The 13,366-nt window shown below is 38.9% G+C and overlaps 1 protein-coding gene across 3 annotated transcripts in view; it reads right to left on the bottom strand.

Annotated features, from left to right (window-relative positions):
- LOC139062135 (uncharacterized) overlaps positions 1-13,366 on the bottom strand; it is a 52,144-nt gene that overhangs the window by 23,725 nt on the left and 15,053 nt on the right. Inside the window, exon 2 of one of the 3 annotated variants that reach the window (XM_070542619.1) lies at positions 287-402. The exons of 1 other annotated variant lie outside the window; for it this stretch is intronic. The gene's annotated coding sequence lies outside the window, so the exon portion shown is untranslated. The remainder of the gene's footprint in view (positions 1-286; positions 403-13,366) is intronic. One more of the 3 variants, XM_070542620.1, reaches the window with a different exon arrangement.

The raw sequence follows: 13,366 nt of genomic DNA, 5'->3' as shown, positions 1-13,366 counted from the left end.
AGGTAAAAGTCTCAAGAAGTTCCAATTTTGAACAGCTTGTCCATCAAGTTTCAATGTTTTTGGACTGACCTCACAAGGTTTGGATGAAGCATCTGTTTATTTGTATTTAAATTGCTTGATGCGCCTGTTCAGAATTGGGTAAGTGAACCATTTCTTTTTGTTGATGAAGTACTTAAGGTAAAGAGCAAGATCGTATGAGAGGACTGCCTCAAAAATGTCATGACCGAGACATGGGGGCATGCCAGGTGTGCAAACATCAAAACTTTGTAAAGAATTAAATACAGACCTGAACGTTATCCCCTGAACTTCTGACACATCTTCTCGTTCCAGCTGTTCAGTGGCAGATCTATACATTTCTGGGGTCCGCTGAGGTCCACACACTGCTGGATCAGCACCCTGAAACTCAGTTCGAGTTAACAGACAATATCTGCATAAGTACACTGATGAACTAAAATTTTCTGTAAAACCCCCAATACAATGAGAGCCCAGGTTGTCTCCAGCAATGCAGTAGAGTGCTCCTTTCACAACAGGTTTGTCTGCCATTGTTATCCCATTCTCCTCTAGTACCTTCAAATCATTCAGGAGATCTGAAAAAACACTTTCATGGCCAAATTCCTTGAAATCCTTCTCCCTACACAGTAAGACTAGCTGCATATGATCAGCATTTGACCGGGCATGGGGGGGGGGGGGGGGGGGGGGATAATGAGAAGAGAGAAGTACACAGCCAAAACCTTGTGCTTCTTTTATGCAGAACCAAGTGGGTTAACTACTTCAAATGCATCCTGGTACAGAACCAGCTTGAGACAATGCGGATTTTCCTGAAAAAATTTGTTTGACACAAACACGTTTCCATCACAACAGTCCCTGAGAACATCTGGTCTTGAAACATTATTAGGATCCACTGATATGAGACCTTGCCAAAAACTTGATTCCAGCATAGTCTTCAAAGTATTCAGCAGAGGAACATAATAGGCAAATCTCTCCATCCTGTTCTCGTCCCTGCCCAAAAACACTTTTCTGGGTTCAACATACTTGAACACATCTTTAAAGCACTGAACTCTTGAATAAGCAGTTCTCATGGGCCCTGTATGACAAGCTGAGAACAAGTCAGATTGTTTTACTGTGTCACAGATTTTTATAATGTCTTCATCTGAAACTGACATATCTTTTAGAAGTGAGCTTAGTCTATTCAATGTATACATCTGTCCCAATTCATGTATATTTTGTATTTCTTCAACAATGGTTTGAATGGTAGATGCTGGTAGAAGATGCTGTCCCTGTAGTTTTATGTAAAACATACATACATTTCTGAGATACAGGTCACTGAAATTAGACACATCCATACCAGGGTCTTCTGTATCTGATACACTGGCACCTTCCTGTATGGTGGCACTTGTAGATGGACTCTCTGACTGAATATCTTTGCGACTCTCTGACTGAATATCTTTGCTTAAACCACAAATCACAACTTCCAAACGTTTGTGTTTTCTAGACATATGGGAGAAAAATGTAGATTTTACAGAGAACACACTTTGGCATCCTCTCACTGGACAAGTTACATGCCGTCCCTCTTCTATGTGTTCCTTTAAGTGAGCAATCAAAGCTTTAGTTCCCTCACATTGGCGTTCACAAAGTGAGACAGTGCAATTCAAACCCATTAAGGTAGCATTCTGAGAAACAGTTGCGGTACCAGTGTGGTGGCGGTAGAAGTGAGACTTTAAAGCAGCATATCCAGAAAACACCTGCTTACAACTTACTTCAACACATTTAAAAATACACCGGGGTTCATTACGATGCAATCTGCAATGCAAAGCATACACTTTCACGGACTGAACCGATTCTCCACATATGCTGCAAAAATACATAGTCAATATGACACAGCTGCAGGCTAGCTAACTTAAAGCTTCAGCTGTATGTCAAACAAGGAGGGGAAAATCCAGGCCGCATTTAGACAAAGCATTCAAATATAGCTATACTAATTAGACGGTTTCCATTAATACACCCGTCTCCAAAACACGTCTTAAAACGTGCACTGCTGGTTTTGCAAGGCTCTTTTCAGCCTAATGTAGGTAACGCTAATGCTAGAAATGAGCTAAAGCTAACGTAAATTTATCATTTGCGCATTCCCTGCCTGCAACACAATGCTGTCGATAAATAAACCAAGTTGGATTATTTTATTACCTTAGTAACTGAAGACGACCTGTAGCAGACGTTAAAATGAGAAACACGTCCACGAAAATTAAGATAGCGTGCTGCCGTAGTCAAAGCAAAACTTGTGTGGAGCTACAGACGTTGTCTGTGGTGGAGCCTGATGCAGTGCGCTGATTGGCCCGTTTGAAATCAGGCGCCTTGATGTGAAACGGTGATCTAAACTTCAGGGGAAAACGCCTAGTTTTGGGAGGAGGTGCTTTTAAAATCTTTTTTCTTCATATGATAAATAGAACAGATAACAGATAATTATTGCTGTAGGTCTCTCAAGTTGTTGGCTTTTACATTTTAAGCTTATGGTGTATTGAGTTCAACAGAATGTAGATTTAACAGCTACATCCCGTATTCTTTACAAAAACTACATCCAAAAATTGCCCTAATACATTTCTAGTATGAAGATCTTGGGACATATGTACCTCTTATATTAAAATTTGAGGAAGAATATGCTGTATTAATTGTACTATGGATCAAGAATGGATTTAATGTAAAGTGCTTTGGGCTTCTTGAAAACCGCTATCTAATCCATTATTATTATTATTATGTAAAATTAATGCAAAAATCGGAAAGTCATATTACAGCATGCATCCATTACCAGCACAACCATGCTTACATTCAGCAATTAAAACCTGTATTTTTTTTCAATAAATAAATGTAAAAAAAATGTGTTTGCCTGTTCTAAACTTTATTGGAATCTTCCGTTAAAAAAACTATGCAAGAGTGATTTACAGTAGGTTTGTGTATTTTTTTCAGAGAAAAAATGTACATATGACAGTTTTTCCACATTACTTTATTTACGGCAATTTCACATCAAATCAACAGTTTTAAACTGTTTTATGGTTAACAGGTTTTTCCTGTCGTATTTTTATTGTCTTTCGCTGTAAAATATACAGATCTTTTTTACAGGTGTAACAGGTGTGTAAAACAAGAGAAGCAATTTTATATTCCATCCAAAATCAGTTGTTCCTTTCTGTGTGTATTTATCTTCTTGATAGACAGATTGTATTTTGTTTTGGCGGGGAAGCTTTTATTTTCTTAACCCACTGGATGTCATTTCCGTGTTGGCGCTCTTTTCCCTCAGTTCGCGCTCAGCTGCGCTTGGGAGAGGTGAGTGAGTTGAGTTGTGTCGCATTTGAATGTGTTAATGTTATAGAAAACACTTTCAACTTGCATTAATTAACTCTACAGCCTGTTTAATGTTGTTATCCATCCATTTAGGGGTTTTTGGGCGTTTTTTTTAATCAGTGCAGTGGTTGTAAGTTCATGTAACCTTTATCAGGCTCTCCTGTGCCATTGTGGTTTCTTTTTGTTCTTTATTGAAGGTGTTTGTGAGGAGACCTGTGTTACCGAAGTGCTGCACTGAAAGTATTCTTGTTTTAAACAGGTATGTAAGTGAGTTTTGCATTGGTTGGCTGTAAAATATATTGTATCCACGGTTGTTAATATTTTAGTGCCAAAGTTTTGATGGTAGTTTGTTCTATAAATTATACACAAAAAATAAGTGATCAGGCAGATTTTTTTGTTTGGTTTATGTGCTGTATTTTATTTTAAGATTCTCCAGTAAAATAGTGAAATGATTTTAGTGAGAACTATAAGGAGTTCGAGCTTAGCTGCGCTTGGGAGAGGTGTTTGTGAGGAGACCTGTGTTACCGAAGTGCTGCACTGAAAGTATTCTTGTTTTAAACAGAATAAACCTGCCTGATTGGCTGCAACCCTGTGGTGGTTCTTGTCTGCTGGCCCCTTGGTTCACGACACACAACGCTGAATACAAAGAGACAAGGGAGGGGTCGGCTACACAGGCATGTTGTGATGTTTAATAAGTGAAACTTACACGTCAGCTTGTTTATCTGCAGCGCTGTTTTACTTTCTTCCTACATAATGTAGCATCGCTTGCCGCCCGATTTCTTTTATTTCCCGACTCTCTCTGCGTACTCTAGCAGCCTTGACGTCATACCTGGGATTTGATTGATCCTCGAAAGTATACTTTACTAGTAAAGCAGGTAAGGAGAACAGCTGCCTCCTGAGTTTCCCATTAGCTTAGCTTCGTAGTGTTGTTATTCTGGCACTTAATTAACATGTAACTGTCACTAGTGGTTTAGTCATGCTGGCCTCTAAAAGATTCCCCTGGGAAGGATAGTTCTGGGAACTAAATTCAAAGAGGATGGTTCCTAGAACTACTCTGTGTGAAAGTGCCAATTCACACACACTGGTGGGGATGAGCTACAGTGTAGCCGCAGATGCCCTGGGGTGCACTGAGAGAGGTGGGGCCTGCTGAACACTGGCACCACCAGTCCCTCCGACCACCACCAACAGGCAATACTAGTTAAGTGTCTTGACCAAGGCCACAACAGCAGCATTTTCTGGTGAGAGCTGGGATCGAACCTGCAACTTTCCGATTACTGCACAGCCCGCTCTATCTCCTGAGCTACTGCTGTCCCATTATGTAGCAAATACTCCGCTACCACTACATAAAACCTTTTGACCAATCTGTTGTCATATGTGTAGACTGTACTGGCCTTCTTGAATGAAAATGAATTCAAATAGTGATGTATCCTATAAAAATCTACAACTGATATCAATATCCAATCTTAAAACCTCTGTTATGGCTGATAACAGGTATTTACCCATATTCTATATATCTAATGGATTTCCCTATTTCACACTGTGGTAAAGTGACCACACAACTTCTGTCCCTGCTTCAGTAAACACCCATTAAAATTACCTGATTTAAAAATAAAAGTTTAGTTTGTCTCTTAAATAAGAAAACAAAATGAACCCAATATTATTTGTGTAATGTTTGGTCTACTTTGATCAAAGTTGATAAAATACCAGTATTTCACATTGTAATATGAGATAAAAAGTTTCTTTTTTTTTTTATCAAAGCAAAGCTATTTAAGGCAATGCTGCTTTCATTTTGATAGTGGGTTAGCTAGTTAGCATGTTTAGGGATGTGAAAAGTAAAACACAAATACACACATGTAACATTTTGTAAGTGGTTACTTTTAGGGATGTCCCTTTCAGCATTTTAGGCTTCTGATCCCAATCCGATCTTTTAACTTCAAATTCGATCAGATTTCGAGTCCTGATCCAACATTTTGCCTTTACTATTGAAATTTATAAAGCTGTAATATATTTTTAGGAAGTAATTCTAGTTAACTTTCTATGGCTAATTTAATTAATAAGCACTACCATTATAGTTATAAATTCCATGAAATCTACTTCCTGTTTTGAGACCGGATGTACAGTGTAAAATTTCCAGTAGCTTTATTTTGTGGTGAATTGCTACTGTGAAGATGGACTCTGAAGTACGAAAAAGGACAGATTGCATTCGGTTACAAAGAGCACGAGGTGGGCTGCAGCCAGCAACAGCAGCTCTCACTTCGTTACTCTCTTTTCATTTTTTTGTTTTTTCTTCTGTGCGTGTTTTAATGCCCTTAAGGTGAGCACAGCTACAGTGGGGCAAAAAAGTATTTAGTCAGCCACCGATTGTGCAAGTTCTCCTACTTAAAATGATGACAGAGGTCAGTAATTTACATCATAGGTACACTTCAACTGTGAGAGACAGAATGTGAAAAAAAATCCATGAATTCACATGGCAGGATTTTTAAAGAATTTATTTGTAAATCAGGGTGGAAAATAAGTATTTGGTCAATAACAAAAATTCAACTCAATACTTTGTAACATAACCTTTGTTGGCAATAACAGAGGTCAAACGATTACTATAGGTCTTTACCAGGTTTGCACACACAGTAGCTGGTATTTTGGCCCATTCCTCCATGCAGATCTTCTCGAGAGCAGTGATGTTTTGGGGCTGTCGCCGAGCAACACAGACTTTCAACTCCCTCCACAGATTTTCTATGGGGTTGAGGTCTGGAGACTGGCTAGGCCACTCCAGGACTTTCAAATGCTTCTTACGGAGCCACTCCTTTGTTGCCTGGGCGGTGTGTTTGGGATCATTGTCGTGTTGGAAGACCCAGCCACGTTTCATCTTCAAAGCTCTCACTGATGGAAGGACAGGGTTCCCACGCGTCCTGGAAAACCTGGAAAATGATAGTCCAATTTTCCAGTCATGGAAAACACATGGAAAATGGGGGGAATTGCAAAATGTCCTGGAAATTTTTGAGTTGTCCTGGAAAATAATTTTCCATCCTTGTGGATAAACAAATGGATTAAACATTTTGGGCAATATTGGGCTGTAGCGCTTCTCCTTTAATTTCTGCATCTAGCTGGCACAGCGCCCCACATGACGCTTCCAACCAATCAGATTGCATAATCCCCTTCAGTTCCAGTTCCACTTCTGTTTTTCCAACTGTCTTTTTGGCTAGATTTACAGATTTTTCACCCCTAGATTTATTTCTCTAAAGAAGGGCCAAAAGTAGCGACTCGGTTCGCGAGTATTGCGATATCGCAGTTTATAGAGCGAGAGGTTTTTCTCCTCTCTGTTGAGTGACAAAGGAGCAGCGGAGAGCTTTTGTTTTTTTCACTCATGCGATGAGACGAGTGAACTTGAGGAGAGCTTCGGGATATCAACAGAAAGCAGGTAGTCTACCGGACCCGCGCTCCACTCAGTAATTCATACTGGTTCTATCGTCCAACAGCAGAAACAAAAATATGTGAATGATAAAAATGTCATGAATTTGATTCTATCAAAATACTAAGTATGTGCTCAGAGGACAGAGCCTCAGCTGTTCATACTGTTTTTAGCTAGCTACACAGACCGCAGCCAGGTGGCAGTGAGAACTGGACTGAAATGGTCATTGAACAAAGTTGTTAACGTAATTAAATTGAATTCAACACGGCTAAATTAATAACTAGAATGATTTTAAGTGGTAACTATATATTTATCATCACCGCTGGACTGACCATAGGGCATAGCGGGCAACTGCCCGCTGGGCCGACTCTTTCATCTTTCATGGGCCGGTGTCTTTTTTTTTTTTTTTTTTTCTGGCCTCTAGTTAATGCGGACAACTTGTTCGCGCCGCGCCACGCGACGCCTCGTAAAAGTTTGTGGATTGGCCAATTGGTCATAATACACTCTGGGCTGGACCAATAGCCAGAGGTCTAATGCACCCGCCAGTTGTTTGAGTCTCAGTAAACAGACAGACAAGCTTAACAAAATGGAGAACAAAAAACGGAAAGGAGGAGCGGAGAAAATTCGAATAAAAAAGAAACTGGCCCTTCAGGCTGATGCTGGTAAATGTGTTAAAATCTCACAGTTGTTTGGTAGTGAAGGTTCAAGTAAAATCAATTTAGGAGGTGATGGAGCCTCAGCCCAGCGACAGGTTGGAGAAGAAAAGAGGGAGGAGGAGGAGAAACCCGAACCGGCTGCCCGTCCAAGTGGCAGAACCGAATTTCAGGTAAGAAATCTGGGTCAAATATAATCCAAGTTCAGGTGTAGTTTATTGTCATCGACCTGCTTGCTAACTTTTTAAAGTCAGTAATAACTCATCTTACTGTTTATTATACGGAGTTTCTACTGTTGGCCGGTTGCTATGTTACTGACAGTTAATTTTTAGGGTTTCCAATCTTCCCATTAAAAAAACCGAATCGTCCGTTTGAGTTGAAACAGAACGTGATTTGTCCTGTAGTTTAGCTAGCCTGAAACAAAAAAAAAAAAAAGAGAGAGAGACAACGCTGTGGTGTCTTTATGCTGCTCGGCCGGCCGTCTCCTCGTTCCCCAACATTTTTTCTTCTTCTTGTTTTATTGGCAATAAAAGCGGGTGACATCTAAACTCAGGTGCATTTGATCATCAGCGGATCCGTTTATTAGCCGATGTTTGCTGTAAAAGCTGCTGGTCATGGTGTCAGTTTGCATCTGATGAGAGAGAAACATCGAGAAGAAATAGGAGATGTCCAGGCTCAATCACCCGAGCAGCTGAACAGTTAATGGAGAAACTGTTTACATTTTAGATTACATGAATGACTCGAAGAAAAGTTATGAACAATTGTCACCAGGATTCTTTTTTACGTAGCTGATAGAAGGCTGGTGACTGTGCAGGGGAGGCTCTAACAGCTGTGCCTGGGGGCAGGTAGAGGGGGGAGAGACAGAAATACTTTTATTTCTTATTTTAATTTTAAATGTGTAGAACTTAAATCAGGGATGTCAAATTCATTTTCATTTTTGGCCACATAAAGATCATGAATGCTCTTAATGGGCTGGTTATGCAGAAAGTATTGAAAAAACTATTAATAGACTAGAAAAATGTTAATAAATATGTCTCTGCATTGTAGCAGTACTACTTAAAATGAAATAATTGTGAAAACCTTCTCCCAATGATGTGATTTACGACTATTCAAATATACACTAATTTGATTTGACTATAAATTGGACATACATAGAACTTCAAAGTTCTATTTATATTGTCCTCCATGAAATGCTGTTTGTAAAGTTACACAGTTAAAGTTAACAATTTCAGTTATTTAGCCTGTCATATGAGAAATTAAAAGGGAATTAATATTTAAAAGTCATTGTTTATTCATTAAGAAATGTTTCAACTTCAAACTATTTGGTAAAACTTTTAACATTTATAAAAACATGTATACTTAGTTTGCAAGTGAAATGTTTAGTTAAAAAGTGAAATATTTTGGTTAGAAGATACATATTTGGTTTGTAAACAAAATATTTAGTTAAATAGATAAAGATTTCGTTTGGATGCTAAATATGTATTTAAGAAGGTAAATATTTAGTTTGTAATCAAAGTATTTAGTTCAAAAGTTAAATATTTCGTTTGGATGATAAATATTAACTTAAAGTTAAATATTTAGTTAAGAAGGTAAGAATTTCATTTGTAAACAAAATATTTCATAATTATTAATAATTTTTCAGAACAAATTTTCCGAAATGTACAGTAGAATTAAATACAAATAATCATAAGTTAGTGTTTGTGGAGACTTTAATATAGATATTCTAAATGCACAAAATCATACACAAAAAATGTATTAATTATGTGTTTTGTGAAAGATTCCGTCCAACAATTACACAACCTAACAGGATAGCTATAAATACTGCAACTCGTATTAACAACATATTAACAAATAGTTTTGGGCATTGATGTTATAACTATGGTATGGGGCCACTCAACTTGTAACCTTAAATAGTTAAAGGTTCAACATGAAAATATTGTATTTGGTACAATATTGTTATATTGATACTATTTCTTATTTATGCTTGATATTATTGAACTTTAAATAATAATATCCTTAATAATTGTCATCCGGTCTCTGATCACCTTGTTAAGGAGGTCCTCATAATCTCAATAAATTGTGTCAACAGGAGAGTGACATCCAAGACAGAGAGAGACGCAAGAGCAGGAAAATGAGACGCAAGACAGAGGGATGCAAGAGCAGGAAAGTGAGATGCAAGACAGAGAGACGCAAGAGCAGGAAAATGAGACGCAAGACAGAGAGACGCAAGAGCAGGAAAATGAGATGCAAGACAGAGGGATGCAAGAGCAGGAAAGTGAAATGCAAGACAGAGATATCCAAGAGCAGGAGAGAGACTTGGAAGAGGAGGAGAGTGAGAGCCAAGGCATAGATTACTTTGCTCGCCCTGAACCCGCCATGTTACAAGCTTTCTTAGATTACCACCCACAGCAGAACACCAGCAATGCAGTTGTGATGAGGGTATTCAGCCGTAAAGATGGCTCCAGCAGGAAGTGGCTTACTTATTGCAAAGAACGACATTTATTGTTCTGCTTTGTGTGTCTGGCATTTGCAAGGCGGACTGACACCAGCACATTTATAACAGGCATGAGTGACTGGCGACATGTGCATGTGCGTACAGAGGAGCATGAAAAGAGCACTACACACAAGACCTGTGCTGAAGCTTTTTTCTTAAGGTGCTCAAAAGGCAACATCAACAGCTTGTTTGCTGGCAGTCAGTTGTCAGCTCACAGAGCACAAGTAAAAAAAAGACGACAAGTTTTGGAGCGTAGTGGATGTGGTCAAAGTACTAGGGAAGAGGGGACTTAGCTATAGGCATGTGGAGAATGAGGCTGCATACACTTTGAGCGATAACACTGTTGATCATGGTAACTTTCTGGAACTGATTGTGCTATTAGGCAAATATGATGCATGCCTTAGAGAACATCTGAATGACTGCATTGAAAAAAGCAAGAAGTCGCATCAGTCCAGTGGATCAAAAGGTAGAGGATCTCTCATCACCTTACTTTCCAAAACAACTGTCAACTCTGTCATTGATGCACTTGGCCATCTCATTCAAGAGAGTATCACTAGTGATGTGAAGAAAACTGGGATGTTTTCTATTCAGCTAGACACAACCCAAGACATCACAGGGTATGATCAGTGTTCAGTAATCATTAGATATGTTACTGAGGCTGTGCAGGAGCGGCTTGTCTCCATTGTGAGGTGCGAAGCATTCACAGGGCAGTACTTTGTAAACTTGCTTTGTGGAGTTCTAGAGCATCTGAAACTGGACCATGCCATGTGCATTGGGAATGCAACAGACGGGGCTTCAAATATGCAGGGCCAGTATAAAGGCTTTTCAGCACTTATGGCTGCCCAGTCTCCAACTCATGTGCATGTGTGGTGCTATGCCCACATACTGAATCTTGTGCTTGCTGACACAACACAGAGTGTCATTGAAAGTGGATCCCTCTTTAATTTACTGAATGACATAGCTGTATTCATCAAGGAGTCCTATCACAGGGTTAATCTATGGGAGAAACAAACCCAAGAAAAGGCAAGACACAGACGCCTCAGTCCAATATGTGAAACACGGTGGTGGGCCAAACATGATGCCCTACAAAAAATCTTTGGACACTTTGGAAAACCAGAGGATGGCCTCTTCCTTGATGTAGTCCTCACACTGGAAGCTATTGAAAAGAGGGAAAAAGAAAAGCCAGCTGTTCGTGCCAAAGCCCGAGGCTTTAAAGAGTCTCTCTTGAAACATGAAACTGTGTTAACAGCACAGATATTTCTTAGAGTGTTTGAGCAAACAACTCCTTTGTCAAAGTACCTCCAGTCAAAGGGTATGGATATTCTCTCCGCCCATCATATGGTGACTGTCACACAAGATAGCCTCAAAAGTATCGCCAGGGACTTCCCAACTGTGAAGGAAGCTGCAGACAGATTTGTAAAACAGACAAATCAGAAACTCGAGGAGAAGGAGGAACACACAGACATGGAAGTGGAGGCTGCACTACCTGAAAAGAGAGTCAAGAAGAGAAAAAGCATGGCCGGTGAGATGTCTGAAGATGAGTCGCAAATTAATGCTGAGAAAACGTATGAGGTGAAAGTGCACAACATCATCCTAGACACAGTTATTGAGGCAATCCACAGACGTTTTGACATACATGGCCCCCTTCTTGTGGATCTGGCATGGTTGGACCCCAGAAAGTTTAGCCAAATCAGAACAGGTTCTCTTCCTAGAACTGCACTTCAGAACCTCAGCACACATCTCCTCAAATTTGACAGCAGTGCTACGGTAAATAACCTTCAGTCAGAACTGATATGTTTTGCTGGACAGTGGGAAAGGCTGAAGACATCACTTGTAGATGACTACAGGACCAGAACAGCAAAAGACAGATCTGAAGAATTGGAAGAAGACAGTGACATTGTGACCAAAAGCTGTAAATCTTGCAAAGATTGCCCACTGTGCTGCTATCAAATTCTCAGGCGCTTCAACCTGCTGTCAGACGCTTATAATCTCCTTGGGCTGGCATACAAGTACCTGCTGACCCTCTCCCTCACTCAGGTTGCCTGTGAAAGAACATTCTCCACACTCAAGTTCATCAAAAGCAGACTACGAAGCAGCCTGTCTGCAAACAGGCTGGAGATGTTTATGCTGATGGCTACTGAGAAGGATATTCTTATGTCGATGGACTCTGACATGGTCATTGACAAGGTAGCTGAGAAGAGTGACCTGCTGAGAAAGCTTCTTTTGTAACCTGGTAAGGGAGAAACAAAATTATCAAAACATTCCAAACTAATGCTTTGGTTTGATTCAAGTTTCAAGAATCAGTTCAAATCAATTCTGATTACCTGGAGTTAAAATCCATTATTGCAATCTTAATCAATTCAATCTGTTCAAATTGAATCATTTTAATCATCAGTCCTAAAAAAATATTTTGTTTGAGCAGTTACCTTAATGATATGACTGTAATTCAATGATGCAACACCTCATAACAACACTTAATAAAAAACTTCATTAACCCTTTCAGAACTGCCATTAACCAACTACATGGAGTTTTAATTCCAATTTTGCTGTAAAAACAGCTACACTATATTAAACAATTGAACCAATTTTGGACGTGTGTACCAATTCGACTCTTAGAATTAATTTAGAATTGATTTATTTATTTATTTTTTCCCAATACTGCAATGTTCCTAATTTATCAGTTAAAATTAAGTTCTGCTTTATAGTTGTTGTGTAAATTACAGTCAGAAGAATAGGTGTAGTTTCTAAGAGTATCTTCACTTCAAACAAGTCATGTGGTCAGAAAATACAACCTAATACAGCACATAGAATAAATATGAGACTGGGGTTTTAGGCATTTATAAACATGTTTTCTTAAGCCTTAATCTGTTATTCTTTTGTATGCATGGAGAGGGTTAATTTTAAGTAAGTACTAAATAGACTATGATGCCATTTCTCTGTAGAAAACATACACTACTGTCATTGTCTGGAAATGTTAAATGCAATTTTTTCTAACCCTTTGCTGTGTGTCCTTTCACTTCTTAAAGGTTTCCATGTTTTTAAATGTTCAGTGTTGCTGCTGTGGACGTTTTATAGATACAGTGAGTATTTTGGTGATACAAATCAATTTGTCCTTAATAGTTTTTATTTTTTATGTTATCTATCTTTCTTTTCTCTTTTTCAGGCTCTATGAATACAATATGTTCTGTAGACCATGCAACTTTTGAAGCTGTAAGTACTACTGCATATGATTGATCTATTTTTTGTGAAACACATACCAGTACTGTGGTCATATGAGTAGGTCCAACAGATGCCATTCTTTTACACCCTTATCTGTCCTTTCCCGTGTATTTGTAAACATATTTCCTAGTTGGTGTGGTAATAAAACAGTTTATGAAAATTTCCATAAATGTCTTTTTTATATTAATATTCATTATTGATTAATAGTTCTCTCTGTTTTAATGTCGGGTTTCTACCAAGTGTTAGAGATTGTTTGGGGTGTTA

This window comes from Nothobranchius furzeri, chromosome 12 (genome assembly GCF_043380555.1).
Source record: "Nothobranchius furzeri strain GRZ-AD chromosome 12, NfurGRZ-RIMD1, whole genome shotgun sequence".
In the NCBI taxonomy this organism is placed as follows: domain Eukaryota; kingdom Metazoa; phylum Chordata; class Actinopteri; order Cyprinodontiformes; family Nothobranchiidae; genus Nothobranchius; species Nothobranchius furzeri.
Note: the sequence above shows the minus strand (reverse complement) of the source record. Positions and strands in the feature narration are given on the sequence as shown.